The following is a 14,991-nucleotide window of genomic DNA, read 5'->3' as shown; positions in this document are numbered from 1 at the left end:
TATAAATTCCGTTAGGCGGACTAGCTGGTGGGTGGTAGAGTGTTTGGCTCTAAATCCAAATTGTTCGTCTATTATGATATTGACTTGCATAAGGTAAGATTTGAGTCTACGGAGAATCACTGCTTTTGTGACTTTCGCAAGTGTGGACAAGAGGCTAATGGGCATGATTTAGTATCGCGTTTATTAAGATAGCAAGTAACGTTATGGCTTCCGGTGGTAGGTTTTTGATTAGTATATTTTGTTTACCATCTAGGCCCGGGGCTTTGCGGGGAGGTAGGTACTTAATTATACTATTTAACTCTCTAATGTTAGTTGGAACTAGGTTATAATTGTTTTCATCCCGAAAAAAGGTTCGGACTGTCCGATAGATGTATCGCTCTTCATCCGGTCTGTGTTGTTATTATTTTCGGCAAAGGCGAGCTCAAGGGTATCGGCGAAGGCTTGTGCTTTTTTCTCGTCTTCAAATACTAATCCATTAGGCCCATGAAGAGCCATGGGTGGGGCAAAGGGCGTCGTGAGTGCCCTAGTTAGTTTCCAGGCTGAGTTGTCTGTAATTTTAAGTTTGGATGTTATCTCTCTTATTTCTTATTTCTAAAATATTCACTTTCTAATTTTATTCTTCTTTGTAGTTGATTTATGAGTGGTTTATAGCCCCTATTGTGAGTACGTCCGAACAAGACACGTTTGGTTTCTGGTTTTTATCAGATTTTTAATATGAGGTGGGAAATCATTTTGATTGGGAGGCGGGGGAGGGGGATTGCATCTTTTGCCGCCTTGTTTATGGTGGTGGTAAAGACGTTGACCAGTTGGTCTATCTCTTCTGGAGCGTTGGAGTTGTGGGTGGGAGGAGGGTAGACTTTCCTTTATTATTGTTTGATATTGTGGCCAGTTAGCCCTATTGTAGTTAAATTTAAAGGAGAGGGTAGTTTAAGTAGCAGCCACAGAGGCCGTTACTATAATGGACTGGTGGTAAAGGTAAAGGTAAAGTGTTCCCCTGTGCTTAGCACCACGCCATGAAGGCGTATAGGGGGTGTGGGTGTAACGCCTCACACTTTCTTGATCCGGTCGTGAGTGGGGGTGATGTGATCAGCATCACGCCCCTGACCGCCTTTACCCCCCAGGGTTTCCCTCATATACCCATGTTATTCGACGCTGGGTAGGCGCCGGGGCCGCTTCCACCGTTAGAAAAGTTCCCGGATTTGAACCGGCCGGGGATCGAACCCGGGACCTTTAGCATGGTAGTCAGACGCGTTACCGACTGAGCCACCGCGGCATAATGGACTGGTGGTCTGACATAAATTCATTCTTTACTGTTATTTTGAACTGGTGTTGGATATTTTTAAATAAAGCAAAGTCAAGGACATCCAGATTCTTATTTGGATCATAAGGGTAGCGGGTTGGTCGGTGGTGGGATAACACCTGTAGGCAACTTTTTTGTAAGTACTCGTTAAGCGCTTTACCGTTTGTATAGTTTGTTTGCAATAAAAAAAATTATGCTTGTGAGTTGTCTCCTATCAAAAGAACAGAGCGGTCAAGTTTTTCTAAATTTCTGAGGTCAGTTAGATTGATCTTTTGGATGGGGAATTGTAAACCCCTACTATAGTGATTGGTCCATTGTTTGTTTGAATTTTGATGGCAATGGTTTCCATTGTGGTGATGGGGTGTAAGGGGTGACCTTCCACGTAGTACACCCAAATGTCAACCTCACTTCCACGTTAGTGCACCCTGGACTGAAGACTAACGAGGCTCTGGCGACTGGCTCCATGGCCAGTATAATTTTGTTTGTATTATCCTGTTCTTTTGTCCTTATGTGTGCTGAGTGCCCCTTTACAGCCTCAGCTTTTAATGAAAGTCAGAACCTTTTAAGATTTTACTTATGAAACGTTAGAGTTGTTCTTTGTCAAATTAAGGGGCTGGACCCCGTATAATGTGACGGGTGCAAAATGGCCTAAGTGCTGACGCACCCACAATTTTCACATCAAATCAAATCAAATCATTGTGGTGATATGGGAGGTATTTATTAAGGTATATTTAAGTTTTCTATTGACTGCTGCTAGTATGCCCAGTCCTTGGCCGACACCCAATCTGTCCTTTCGGATCTTGTGGTAACCTCGAAAGCTAATTCTTTTTTCGGGGGTTAGGTATGTTTCAAAAAAAGAATGCTATGTGAATTTTGTTTTCTGTTAGAATTTGAGATTTCTAGTTTTTGGCCATATAGACCACAGTTATTAAAAGGGGTGTAAGGGGTGCTCCTTCCACGTAGTGCACCCAATAGTCAACCTCACTTCCACATAGTACACCCTGGACTGCAGACTAACGAGGCTCTGGCGAACGGCCCCATGGCCAGTATAATTTTGTTTGTGTTGTCCTGTGTTTTGTTCTTATTTGTGCTGAGTGCTCCTTTACAGCCTCAGCTTTTAACGAAAGTCAGAAGAGTTTAATATTTTATGAATTTAGTTCTCCAACGTTAGAGTTGTTATGTGTAAAGATAAGGGGCTGGACCCCGTATAATGTGACGGGTGCAAAATAGCCTTAGTGCTGATGCACCCAAAAATTTTAATTCATATGAAATCAAATCACAGCTAATAAAAGCCAGTATCTTCATTTCCGGAGGAAAACTACTGACATTATATCTCTAACCCTGGATCGAACACGGGTCTCTAACGTGGCAGTTAGACGCCTTCCCCACTAGACCATCGCAGCTGAAAGGCGAAAGGTGCAAAGCCTAATAAAGCATTATTATTTATATTTTATGGAAACTGTCACCTACCTCTAGTTCTCCTCACTGTCATCCACATTTATAATAAACTGGCCATCATCATTGTCATTGTCATGTCGAAAATATTCTATTTCCTTTTTCACGACATGTTTTACACAGATGTCCAATATACTTCATCAACAGACTCTACACTTTCTCTTAGTGGGGTGTAAGGGGTGACCTTCCACGTAGTACACCCAAATGTCAAGCTCACTTCCACGTTAGTACACCCTGGACTGAAGACTAACGAGGCTCTGGCGACTGGCCCCATGGCCAGTATAATTTTGTTTGTATTGTCCTGTTCTTTTGTCCTTATGTGTGCTGAGTGCCCCTTTGCAGCCTCAGCTTTTAATGAAAGTCAGAACATTTTAATATTTTATGATTTTAATTCTGCAACGTTAGAGTTGTTATTTGTAACGATAAGGGGCTGGACCGCGTATAATTTGACGGGTGCAAAATAGCCTTAGTGCTGACGCACTCAAAATTTTAAATTCAAATTCAACTTTCTCTTAGTGCTTGGCACACACTAGCACTTAATGTAGGGGTCACATTACGTTTCCGCACCATTGTCTTGATTCTCGCCCATACTAGTTCAATAGAATAGAAAACGCAATGATAAAGCGGAAGTCGATGAACAATGTGTCCTTGTGATGCAGCAAGCTCATCGATCACAATTTTTTTTCCCATGTTAGCTTCTGTTAGCAATACCAGTAGTACAGATTTTGTGGGTGTCTGGTTTGGGACTTTTATATTGTTCTTATTGATGAACGATGTAAAATCTGCTCGCGTTGTGGACATTGTTGGGATTTTTACTTTTAACCGGGAATGGTAGCTTGCGTTATCAAAAACAATAACACATTTTCTGTCTTTTGGGAGGTTTTCCAGTAAACAGTCTTGGAACCACTTTTCGAAAATTTTCGAATTCATATCGTTATGGCTGTCAGCCTTTGCGTCACCGATGTTTTTGGCTGATAAAAATAATCAATTTGGTACCCAACCTTCTTTGCCTCCAGCATGCAGTACCATAATAAGCTTGCCGCATGATACAGGGGCACTGAGTGCACAAGAACAAGAACCATCATCCCATCCCATTTTACTGACGTCATGGGTGTCATACCACGTCTCGTCAAGATAAATGAATGACCTTGTAGCCCTTATAATCCTCTACGACCTAAACTTTCGCAGTCACCAAATATTTTTATCGCCAAGTCACTAATCTTAGCGATTCCATGATTACCCGCCTTTTGTTTGAAACACGGAACCGGAAATACATGTTGACAAGCAGTCGACACAAATGTCTCTCTTGGTAAGGAAACTCGCCCGCTTCTTTTACACGAATTAATAGTTCCTTTACCGAGGGTGCTTTGCATTGGGAGTAAAATCGATAAAGTTCACGACGAACTACTTCACAGCAAAAATTATCTACTTTTCCAAATCTTTGTTTTTTTTATTTCCTGGTTTCTTTGGCGTACGAGGCCCCCTTTTCACCACCTTCCTAACTGTAGATCTGTTTAGTTTAAGAATTTTTGCTGTTCCAGCAACTGCTCCTCTCCCTAATTTATTTTCAACCACATATTCATGTACCTTGCAAATCATTTTCTGGCTCTGCTTACTGAGGGATCGGGTGCCATTACGAGCAGGGGCATTGTTGATGGGATGTTGGTCAAGGAGAGGATTAACGGGAGGTGGGGTATTTGGCTGGGGTGGATTAATAGGAAGTACTTCATTCACTGCGATGTTACACTCCAGAGGTCTCCACATTGTGTAAAAAAACAACAACAATAGCACAAAACAATAACACAAGCTAGCAAAGATAACATACCTGCAACTCCACATTAAGAAATCTCTGAAGAAACTGAATTGGCAACATCTCATTTAGTCCACATGGACTTGACGAGAGCTGTCATTTCTTGGACGAATGCTATTGGGAAACGTTTCAGGGGACGATTTATTGGACTTCACATGCACCTGACATGTCCTTGTAAGGGGGAAAACTGATGTTTCGGAACTTTCTTTGATGAAAGTGAGTTTGGAATCAGGACGAGGAGTATACACAATCTATTAGTACGCACATATACTTCATAACATAAGAGCTTATCACTCTTTAAACTTGTTCCATAGCGATATATCCTGGTTCATTTGTAAGAACGTGAATGGGTTCTTCATAATTTCTATCAGGTTCAAAATGAATAACTGGTGGGGAAGGTAATTGTCTTGAAATATTCATATTTCTTACTCTTAACCTTCTCTCACTCTGAGACTTTGGGCTCTTACATTCACATGTGTTTATATACACTTTCCATATTAAGTAAAATATAATAAGATATGTCTGTAAAGTTAATATTGTTAATCATAAGAGAACAGATATCTCATATCTAGCATTTCTTAAGTTTATAAGACATTCTTCATTATGACATAAGTAAGGTATCGTTATATTCTCATTTTTCATATCCGTCCGGGGTGTAAGGGGTGTTCCTTTCATGTAGTGCACCCAATAGTCAACCTCACTTCCACATAGTACACCCTGGACTGCAGACTAACGAGGCTCTGACGACTGGCCCCATGACCAGTATAATTTTGTTTGTGTTGTCCTGTGTTTTGTTCTTATTTGTGCTGAGTGCTCCTTTACAGCCTCAGCTTTTAACGAAAATTTTAATATTTTATGATTTTAGTTATGCAACGTTAGAGTTATGTGTAACTATAAGGGGCTGGACCCATATAATGTGACGGGTGCAAAATAGCCATAGTGCTGACGCACCCAAAATTTTAAATTCAAATTCGAATTATATTTAATATGACATGAGCAAGCTAAATGGATTAAGGTAACTCCGTATTGAAATTCTACTGGAAAGTTGAATGCAGTATCTTTACGTACAATACGTAAAGTATGATTGTAATCTGTTTCCTATAAAAGCTTGAGTAGAAACAAAAAATTTGTAAAACTCTGGATCATTATTATTTCTGGGGTGTAAGGGCTGACCTTCCACGAAGTACACCCAAATGTCAACCTCACTTCCACGTTAGTACACCCTGGACTTGACTAACGAGGCTCTGGCGACTGACCCCATGGCCAGTATAATTTTGTTTGTATTGTCCTGTTCTTTTGTCCTTATGTGTACTGAGTGCCCCTTTGCAGCCTCAGCTTTTAACGAAAGTCAGAACATTTTAATATTTTATGATTTTAATTCTGCAACGTTAGAGTTGTTATTTGTAACGATAAGGGGCTGGACCCCGTATAATTTGACGGGTGCAAAATAGCCTTAGTGCTGACTCACCCAAAATTTTAAATTCAAATTCAAAATTCAAATTCCTGTTGTCCTTATGTGTGCTGGGTGCCCGTTTACAGCCTCAGCTTTTAACAGAAGACAGAACATTTTAATATTTTTTTTTAATTATGCAACGTTAGAGTTGTTCTTTGTAATGATAAGGGGCTGGCCCCCGTATAATGTGACGGGAGCAAAATAGCCTAAGTGCTGATGCTCCCACAATTTTAAAATCAAAATCAAAAATCAAATCATTATTATTTCTAGTGCAAGTTATATTGCAAAGGTTTATATAACGTTTTATGTTATGGTAGAGATTATACACTTCTCAAAATTACTTAAAAATCCATGTTTCGTATGCACGAAACATAAACTATCTTTAACAATGTCACATTCAGTTCTTAATGAGCTCTTAGAGTTATCATCATAGGCTATATTTACGTCTTCATTATACACACTACAGATCTCTATCTGTTTCCTAAAATAAATCTGTTTTACAGAAAAACTTCGTAAATGCCTTTGGTTTGAAATTATTAGAATTTTAATAGCAAACAATACTTTACTTTTGGATATTACACATTCTACTAGAGGTGAATTATAAAATTGACCTAAATTAGTAACATCTATACTTATAGAATGGTTAGTCTTTATAAACTTTCGTTGTACATCCAACAAATCTTGCTGAAGCTTAGCAAAAGAAACTAACTTTGGATGAACAACTCTTTGTTGACATGAATTAATTGATGTCATTAGGTTTTCATTAGTACAAATTGATTATGTTTTAAAGTTTAACCATGACAAAACTGGTGAATCATAAATCTTACTCCTTGTAATATCATATCTACAAAAAGGGTTTTGACATGCAATTTTTCAACTCTGAAATATGGCCAACCATTTGTAAGAGGTTCGGCATTGAAGCTATGATTACCAACATGTGAAATTACATTTTCCTCTTTTTACAACCTGCACTTTTAGTTTTTCCCAAGGGGCTATTTACCTCCCTTCTTTAATTTCCAGTCAGAATTTTAGATACGGGGATATTTCCCCGTATACATAGAAAGATGCAAAATGGCCTTAAGTGCCGACGCACCCATCAATTTTAAATCAATCCAATCCAATACATTTTCCCAATCAATTACATGTGGTTGTTGAATCGAAATAGGTAAAGATGTTTCATATATAGGGGAGCGTAACTCTTCTATTTGTAATCCAGAATTTACATAAGTGGGTATTTGCTATGCTGACAATAGTGAAATACAAATGTAAATAGTCAGGATGAATGTGTCCTATTTAATTGCAAATGTTGATTCAATTGTAGGATTAACACTAGTCTGAAATGATATACAACTAGGCTTCCCTTCAAAATTTGGACTATGAAATCGTATTCTTGTTTCAGCTAGACTTGACCTTACATTTGCTCTTAACATTGCTCTATCCTTAAACTCTTTAAATCTCTTTACAAGATGTAATCCATATCAAATAAAATGTGACTATAATGACTAACAATGCTATTACTACACATATGTAAACAGCAATTTCTTCGATGGTTGTAACTTCACAAGCATGAGCTTCTACTTGTCTTACAGGTATCGTACTCATGGGTATAGCTACATTTTGGGTTGTAAGGGGTGCTCCATCCACGTAGTGCACCCAATAGTCAACCTCACTTCCACATAGTACACCCTCGACTCCAGACTAACGAGGGTCTGGCGACTGGCCCCATGGCCAGTATAATTTTGTTTGTGTTCTGTGTTTTGTCCTTATTTGTGCTGAGTGCTCCTTTACAGCCTTAGCTTTTAACGAAAGTCAGAAGATTTTAATATTTTATGATTTTAGTTATGCAACGTTAGAGTTGTTGTGTGTAACGATAAGGGGCTGTACCGCGTATAATGTGACGGGTGCAAATTAGCCTTAGTGCTGATGCACCGAAAGTTTTAAATTCAAATTCAAATAGCTACATTTTGAACTAATCGATTGGTTCGATTTAATTTGAAAATACACCACATTAATAGAATTGAAATAATTCCAGTCCAAAGATAAAATATTAAATTGTTTGTTGTATCTGAGGGTACGATATCATTTCCTATATCTGTGACTAAGTTTTCAACTTCATCTAACAATCCTTTCTATCTGTAACAGATTGATTTTCAGTCGTAGGTTTGATATAGGTATGTGGTACTTTCTGTCTTCAATTACTATCTAAGGAATCCTGAAATTACTTGAACTCGAGCATTTCTTGTTTGGTCTTCATGTCTGTGACTTTCAAGGTGGGTATATGGGACCAACTAGCTGGAATGACTAGACATTTGAAAATTTGATTCAGCGATATCTGAGCAAGGGAAAGATTGAGGGATAAATACTTCACCACTGATCTTTGCAGAACATGTGCAGGGTAAATTTAACTCACTAGCTCCGGGTTGATTACCATGAGTAGGAAATTTACGTTTATTTCCATTACATGTAACCTCAATTTCATCGAATGCATTTGTTGTTACATACTTGTCTGGTTGAATTTCCGTAATAACTATTGGGTTTCCCTGGGTACCTTGGAATGTACAGACTTTGGCTAATTCTTCTATTTTAGCTTCCTCTAATTTTCTGTGGGCAACCGGTGCCTATTACAGCGTCGTGTCCATAGCGTGGTAACTAACATAACTTAACGGTATGAGGGTTACATGTTGAAGGGAATGTTCCTGACAACATTCTAACATCGTACTTATAGTGGGGTGTAAGGGGTGACCTTCCACGTAGTACACCCAAATGTCAACCTCACTTCCATGTTAGTGCACCCTGGACTGAAGACTAACGAGGCTCTGGCGACTGGCCTCATGGCCAGTATAATTTTGTTTGTATTGTCCTGTTTTTTTTTGTCCTTATTTGCGCTGAGTGCCCCTTTACAGCCTCAGCTTTTAACAGAAGTCAGAACATTTTAAATTTTTTAGTTATGCAACGTTAGAGTTGTTATTTGTAATGGTAAGGGGCTGGCCCCCGTATAGTGTAACGGGAGCAAAATAGCCTAAGTGCTGACGCCCCCACAATTTAAAATCAAATTCAAATTCACACATCCACACCAACAACACCCTGGCGGGAAACTAGATCTGATTTCAAACACCAACATCATTATCAAAGTACAGTTACATGTCCCATCTAGCGGTAGCAGTTGAAACTTTCTGCTTCATGTTCATGTTTTTCCTGCCAGAGGACTCTGCAACTCTTTTCAACTTTGGTGCAAAGTAACCCCTGAAGGTGCAAAGTAACCCCGTTTGACGGTTAATGTTCAATGTCCTGGAATTGTACTACTCAGGAATGCATGAAACTGAATCACTCATCAAAATGTTTTGCCTTAAGGACATACGCCAGTATGCGTGGGGATTACAAGCATGAATTTCGACAAAGACTTCTGTTCAAATGGATATGATCACCTTACACTGACCTTGCCACCAACATGTGGTGCGTAAGCAAAACGAACTTGACAAAACGGGTTTTAATTCACCCGATCAAAGTTTATACGTACACTCCAATGTGCAACAAAATACCTTGGTCCCTTTACACTGGACCATCGAACACAAATTGATCAATTAAATCAAGTTCAGATTGAGACATATATCGTTCTTTACGCTCGATGAAATTTTCCACAACTTTTTTTAATATGGCTACCCAGGACGCCAAGTTTCCCGCCAAAGTTCAACACAAGGTAAACACACGAATTATGGCCATAATTACTCACACGGATGCTAGCATATACGAAATTGAGGATGAAACTTTGTATAGTTCACGTTCCTGCACGTTCATCTAATTACGATGCAAGAATTAACTGAAGATTTGTACTTACAGATCAGCTGACATCGGGCGAAAAATTCTCTCAACTTTAACTTATAATATCCATTTCCACATACAATGGAGTGTAAATGTTCTTTGGAATTTTCGATGAACGGTCCTTGATGAACAAATTATGCTAAATGGATCCACTTATCAATTCATAATAAGCCCGATTTCCATGGATACTTCTCGCTTGTTCCTTGACGACCGCCATAGCTTTCCTTTTATTCCGGACCGAGTCCTCGAACCGTTCCGCCGATCCGATTCCTCAATCCGATTCCATCTACGTCAATTCCGCGGCTTCTGCACAGTCAACGGGTTCTGTGATCCGTTCTTGGAACCAGTTCCTTTTTAACATTTGCATTCTTCCGGCTTTGACGAATGTTTCCCTTTTCTTGCAAATTCGCAATGTACATTACTAATTGCGATAACATTGCAAACATACATAATCTAATTTGGAAAATATTATCATTCGTTGTATTTACAATACAATCTTATATTTTCATCACCAATACAATCATTTGGACCAATTTACAATTAGAGTACAGTGAGAACATCTATTATGAAATCCTTGTAATAACCATCAGTTCAATAAGCTATTTGGCATCCAACTACCATCTATGATCAATTACAATCGGCCTTATTTTACATTTCAAAGCCGGACCAAAAATATTACTTCACCTAACAGCCGCATATGACAGTTATCGTCATAACGGGTGCAAAATAGTCTTAGTGCTGACGTACCCATAATTTTAAAATCAAAATCAAATCACTTGCCGTCCTTCATACAGCTACCATTAGATGTATGGAATTTACACTTGTCAGTCCATCACGATGAAAGACATGCGCGTTGCAACAGTTTTTGACAAAATTGTCTTTAACATATAAAAATCAAAGAAATAAGAAAATTGTAATCGCTCAAATTAGATCATTATGTCGACATACGTCATAATAGATTGCCGATTGTACTAACTACAAGGCCGCGGTGGCTCAGTCGGTAACGCGTCTGACTACCATGCTAAAGGTCCTGGGTTCGATCCCCAGCAGGTTCAAATACGGGAACTTTTCTAACGGTGGAAGCGGCCCCGGCGCCCACCCAGCGTCGAATAACATGGGTACCTGGGGGAAACCCTGGGGGGTAAAGGCGGTCAGGGGCGTGATGCTGATCACATCACCCCCACTCACGACCGGATCAAGAAAGTGTGGGGGCGTTACCCCCACACCCCCTATACGCCTTCATGGCGTAGTGCTATGCACAGGGGAACACTTTACCTTTTTACTAACTACAATATTTTCAACGACGGCATTGGCTGTTACAACACTGGCGTTCGAAGAAAATGTTAAAGAAAAAAAGAATTGCGAAGCGGAGAATGTTTATTTGCACTTACAATGTACAGAGCTATAAATGCAAAAGTCGTAAACATTACTTTGTCGGTCTAGATTTGCCATGAAAATTTTTGGGCTGATTGTTTGATATTGACATTGTTGATCATTTCTTTATTCGAACGTTTCCGACACAACACGGCTAAATAATATACAGGATAAGCAATACAAAAATATGCTGTACACCGAAGAAAAAAACCGGAACCAATGAGAAATAAACAAATTTGAAAATCAAAATTGGCCAAACTTTCTGCATTTATGAAAGAGGTTGTGCCAGATCATCATCATCATCCCCATCATCCTGTTCATTGCAGCTTGTGGTGGTTTCTGAAGAACTGTCGCTGTCCTCTGCTCCTCCAAAAGAAATAATGATTCGTTCGACCTCGTCTTCCATAAGCCCGTCCTTCTCCCAGTACTCTTTTTCAAGTTTTTCCACGGGCGCGCAGTACCCCTTCCACTCATCTTGGTTGCAAGATGCAATTCCTTGTATAGTGAGATCATGTAGTTGGGATACCGACAGCGATCCCGATATATTATCATCCCACACATATGTTTTTTTTTTTAACTTTCGCCCAAGCCAATTCGATGGCGTTCAAATTGCATGCATAAGGTTGTAAACGGAGTACTTTATGGCGATACTACTGCAGTGTCTTGTCCACATGGAAGCTTTTCTCTTGTGGCTTATTAGCGTGTATTAGTTCGTGCAATTCGACTTTCCTCGTGTTTGCGTCGAATGGGACGTTACGATTTGTCAGCCACGTTACCATGTCTGACTTAAGGCTGTAGCTCGAGGAAATCTTATCCACCTGCACAGTGTGATAAGGAGCATTATCTATGATGACAACGGACCGATGGGGTATATTCGGGACCAGCTTCTCTGTCAGCCGGGGTGTAAGGGGTGTTGCTTCCACGTAGTACACCCAATAGTCAACCTCACTTCCACATAGTACACCCTGGACTGCAGACTAACGAGGCTCTGCCGACTGGCCCCATGGCCAGTATAATTTTGTTTGTTTTGTCCTTATTCGTGCTGAGTGCTCCTTTACAGCCTCAGCTTTTAATGCAAGTCAGAAGATTTTAATATTTTATGCTTTTAGTTATGCAACGTTAGAGTTGTTATGTGTAACGATAAGGGGCTGTACCCCGTATAATGTGACGGGTGCAAAATAGCCATAGTGCTGACGCACCCAAAATTTTAACTTCAAATTCAAATTCTCTGTCAGCCACTTTTCGAAGTTTGAGCTGTTCATTTGCGCATGGTAGTCTCCTTTGGAGCAGCCTGTTTTATAGATCAGGCTTGCATTGGGAATGAACCCATTACTGCAACCTGCGTGGACATCAATGAATCGATGCGTATAACTTGCGTTAGATATCATACCCGAAATATAATTTGACTGCCAACATTTATTTCCTATTAGATTGGTGTCCACAGCCGTTTCGTCAACATACACAAGCTTGCGATTCTCTTCCTGAAATCGTTTTATGGCACGTAAATATCTTCTCCGCCATGTCACAATGTCCGGTCTCTCCATTAAAATTTTATTTTTGTTCCGGCAGGTCTTCCATTCAAAGCCGGCTCTTCTCATGAAACGACGTGAAGAATCCTCCTTCCACGGGAAATTAATTTTGACAGAGAAAGGTTTACCACGGGGGGTGTAAGGGGTGATCTTCCACGTAGTACACCCAAATGTCAACCTCACTTCCACGTTAGTGCACCCTGGACTTAAGACTAACGAGGCTCTGGCGACTGGCCCCATGACCAGTATAATTTTGTTTGTATTGTCCTGTTCTTTTGTTCTTATGTGTGCTGAGTGCCCCTTTACAGCCTCAGCTTTTAACAGAAGTCAGAACATTTTAAATTTTTTAGTTATGCAACGTTAGAGTTGTTACTTGTAATGGTAAGGGGCTGGTCCCCGTATAATGTGACAGCAGCAAAATAGCCTAAGTGCTGACGCTCCCAAAATTTTAAATTCAAATTCAAATTCAAAGTTTACCACTGGTCGGCACACTTTTCACTTATGTACATGTCACGAATTGAATTCCGGATTACATTCATGTCAAAATCATCGAGAGTTACATTTCGGTAAGGTGACATTTTCCTAATCTTCCCGGGGGAAACGAGCTTTCTCATCGGTGAACGATCATTCCGTTTACGCGATTCTTTCCGAATCCTCGTGATTGTAGGCTCCGACAAACCTGTTGCTGCAGACGCACGGTTGGTGCTCTGTGTAATTGGCACCAAATATTGCTTTTCTTCAGATTCACGATCGCAGAAGTAAATTACTTGGCTGACAATTTTACGCGCTTCACTGTGCACAGTAGCACCTTTTCTCCTTACACCTGCCATAACTCTTACAACAGCATGAAGACCACGAAAAATCACAATTAAACACCCACGCACAAGCACTTCCACAACAACAATGACCGCAGCAGAAGACTTCCTGTTCCTGCTACCCCTAGAATCTGCAAATATACCGGTCTTACCCTGACCCACCGCACGTCCTCTCCCCTCATTTAGGGATCTTCTCGTGAGCGGTGAGGGGTGTAACGGGTGACCTTCCACGTAGTACAACCAAAAGTCAACCTCACTTCCACATAGTGCACCCTGGATTAAAGACTAACGAGGCTCTGGCGACTGGCCCCATGGCCAGTATAATTTTATTTGTGTTGTCCTGTTTTGTCCTTACTTGTGCTGAGTGTTCTTTGCAGCCTCGGCTTTTAACAACAGTCGGAACATTTTAATCTTTTATGATTTTAATTAAGCAACGTTAGAGTTGTTACGTGTAACGGTAAGGGGCTGGACCCCGTATAGGGTGACGGGTGCAAAATAGCCTTATTGCTGACGCACCCAAAAAATTTATAATCAAATCAAATCGTGAGCGGTGAGCTGTAGCAGTGGTGATAGAAAGAGAGAACTAACCAGTCGTAAATCATGGACATGTAATGTCATAATCTTCTTCAACAGATCTCTGCAAATACACAAATCAAATGCAGTGAGTAGCTGACTAAGTATTTTTAAATATTTAATTACATAAATTAAATTGTTGCAATGAATCCTAAACTAGGAAAACTATATTCAGTTTTAAGAATAAGTGATTGATTTTACTTTGCATTTCTAATACTTTTGGTTAATTGCAAATATTAGGGTGAGTTTTAAGGTACGAACCAAATTAAAAATTCTTAAAGAAATACAGGGTGTCCGAGACGAAACCCCCTAATTTGAAGTTTCTAATACGACATGTATTCGATGCATAAAGATGATTGATACAACAATGGATACACATAGTTATGAAGATTTGTTTGTGCAATCACCATTTCTACATGTGCCCCACGAGTGGCACGGAGGATGTCTAATCGATACTCGATTTCACACTAGGTAGCCTGTAGCATTTGTGGCGTAACTGTCTCAATAGCAACTCTAATCCTCTCACGAAGCTTTTACACAGTTTTCACTTTGATAGAGTACACCTTGTCCGTAACATACCCCCACAGGAAGAAATCCAGGGGAGTAATGTCAGGCGACCGGGGTGGCCATGTAATCCAATCCATCTTTGTGGGAATTCTTCATTCAATGTGTTCCGAACTTCCAAATGCCAGTGTGGAGGTGCTCCATCCTGCTGGAAGAGCAGGTGTGGGTGTCAGTGTCTTATCTGAGGGAACACAAAATTAACTAACATATCAAGATATTTGTGACCAGCCTCTGCAAAGGAAAAAGGTCCAATAACTTCATCCTTGAGTAAGCCACACCAAACGTTGACATTCGGGCTG

The sequence above is a fragment of the Lepisma saccharinum genome (assembly GCF_977018435.1).
Source record: "Lepisma saccharinum chromosome 12 unlocalized genomic scaffold, izLepSacc3.1 SUPER_12_unloc_1, whole genome shotgun sequence".
NCBI classification, from domain to species: domain Eukaryota; kingdom Metazoa; phylum Arthropoda; class Insecta; order Zygentoma; family Lepismatidae; genus Lepisma; species Lepisma saccharinum.
The sequence above is the reverse complement of the archived record's forward strand: the minus strand, read 5'-3'. Positions refer to the sequence as shown.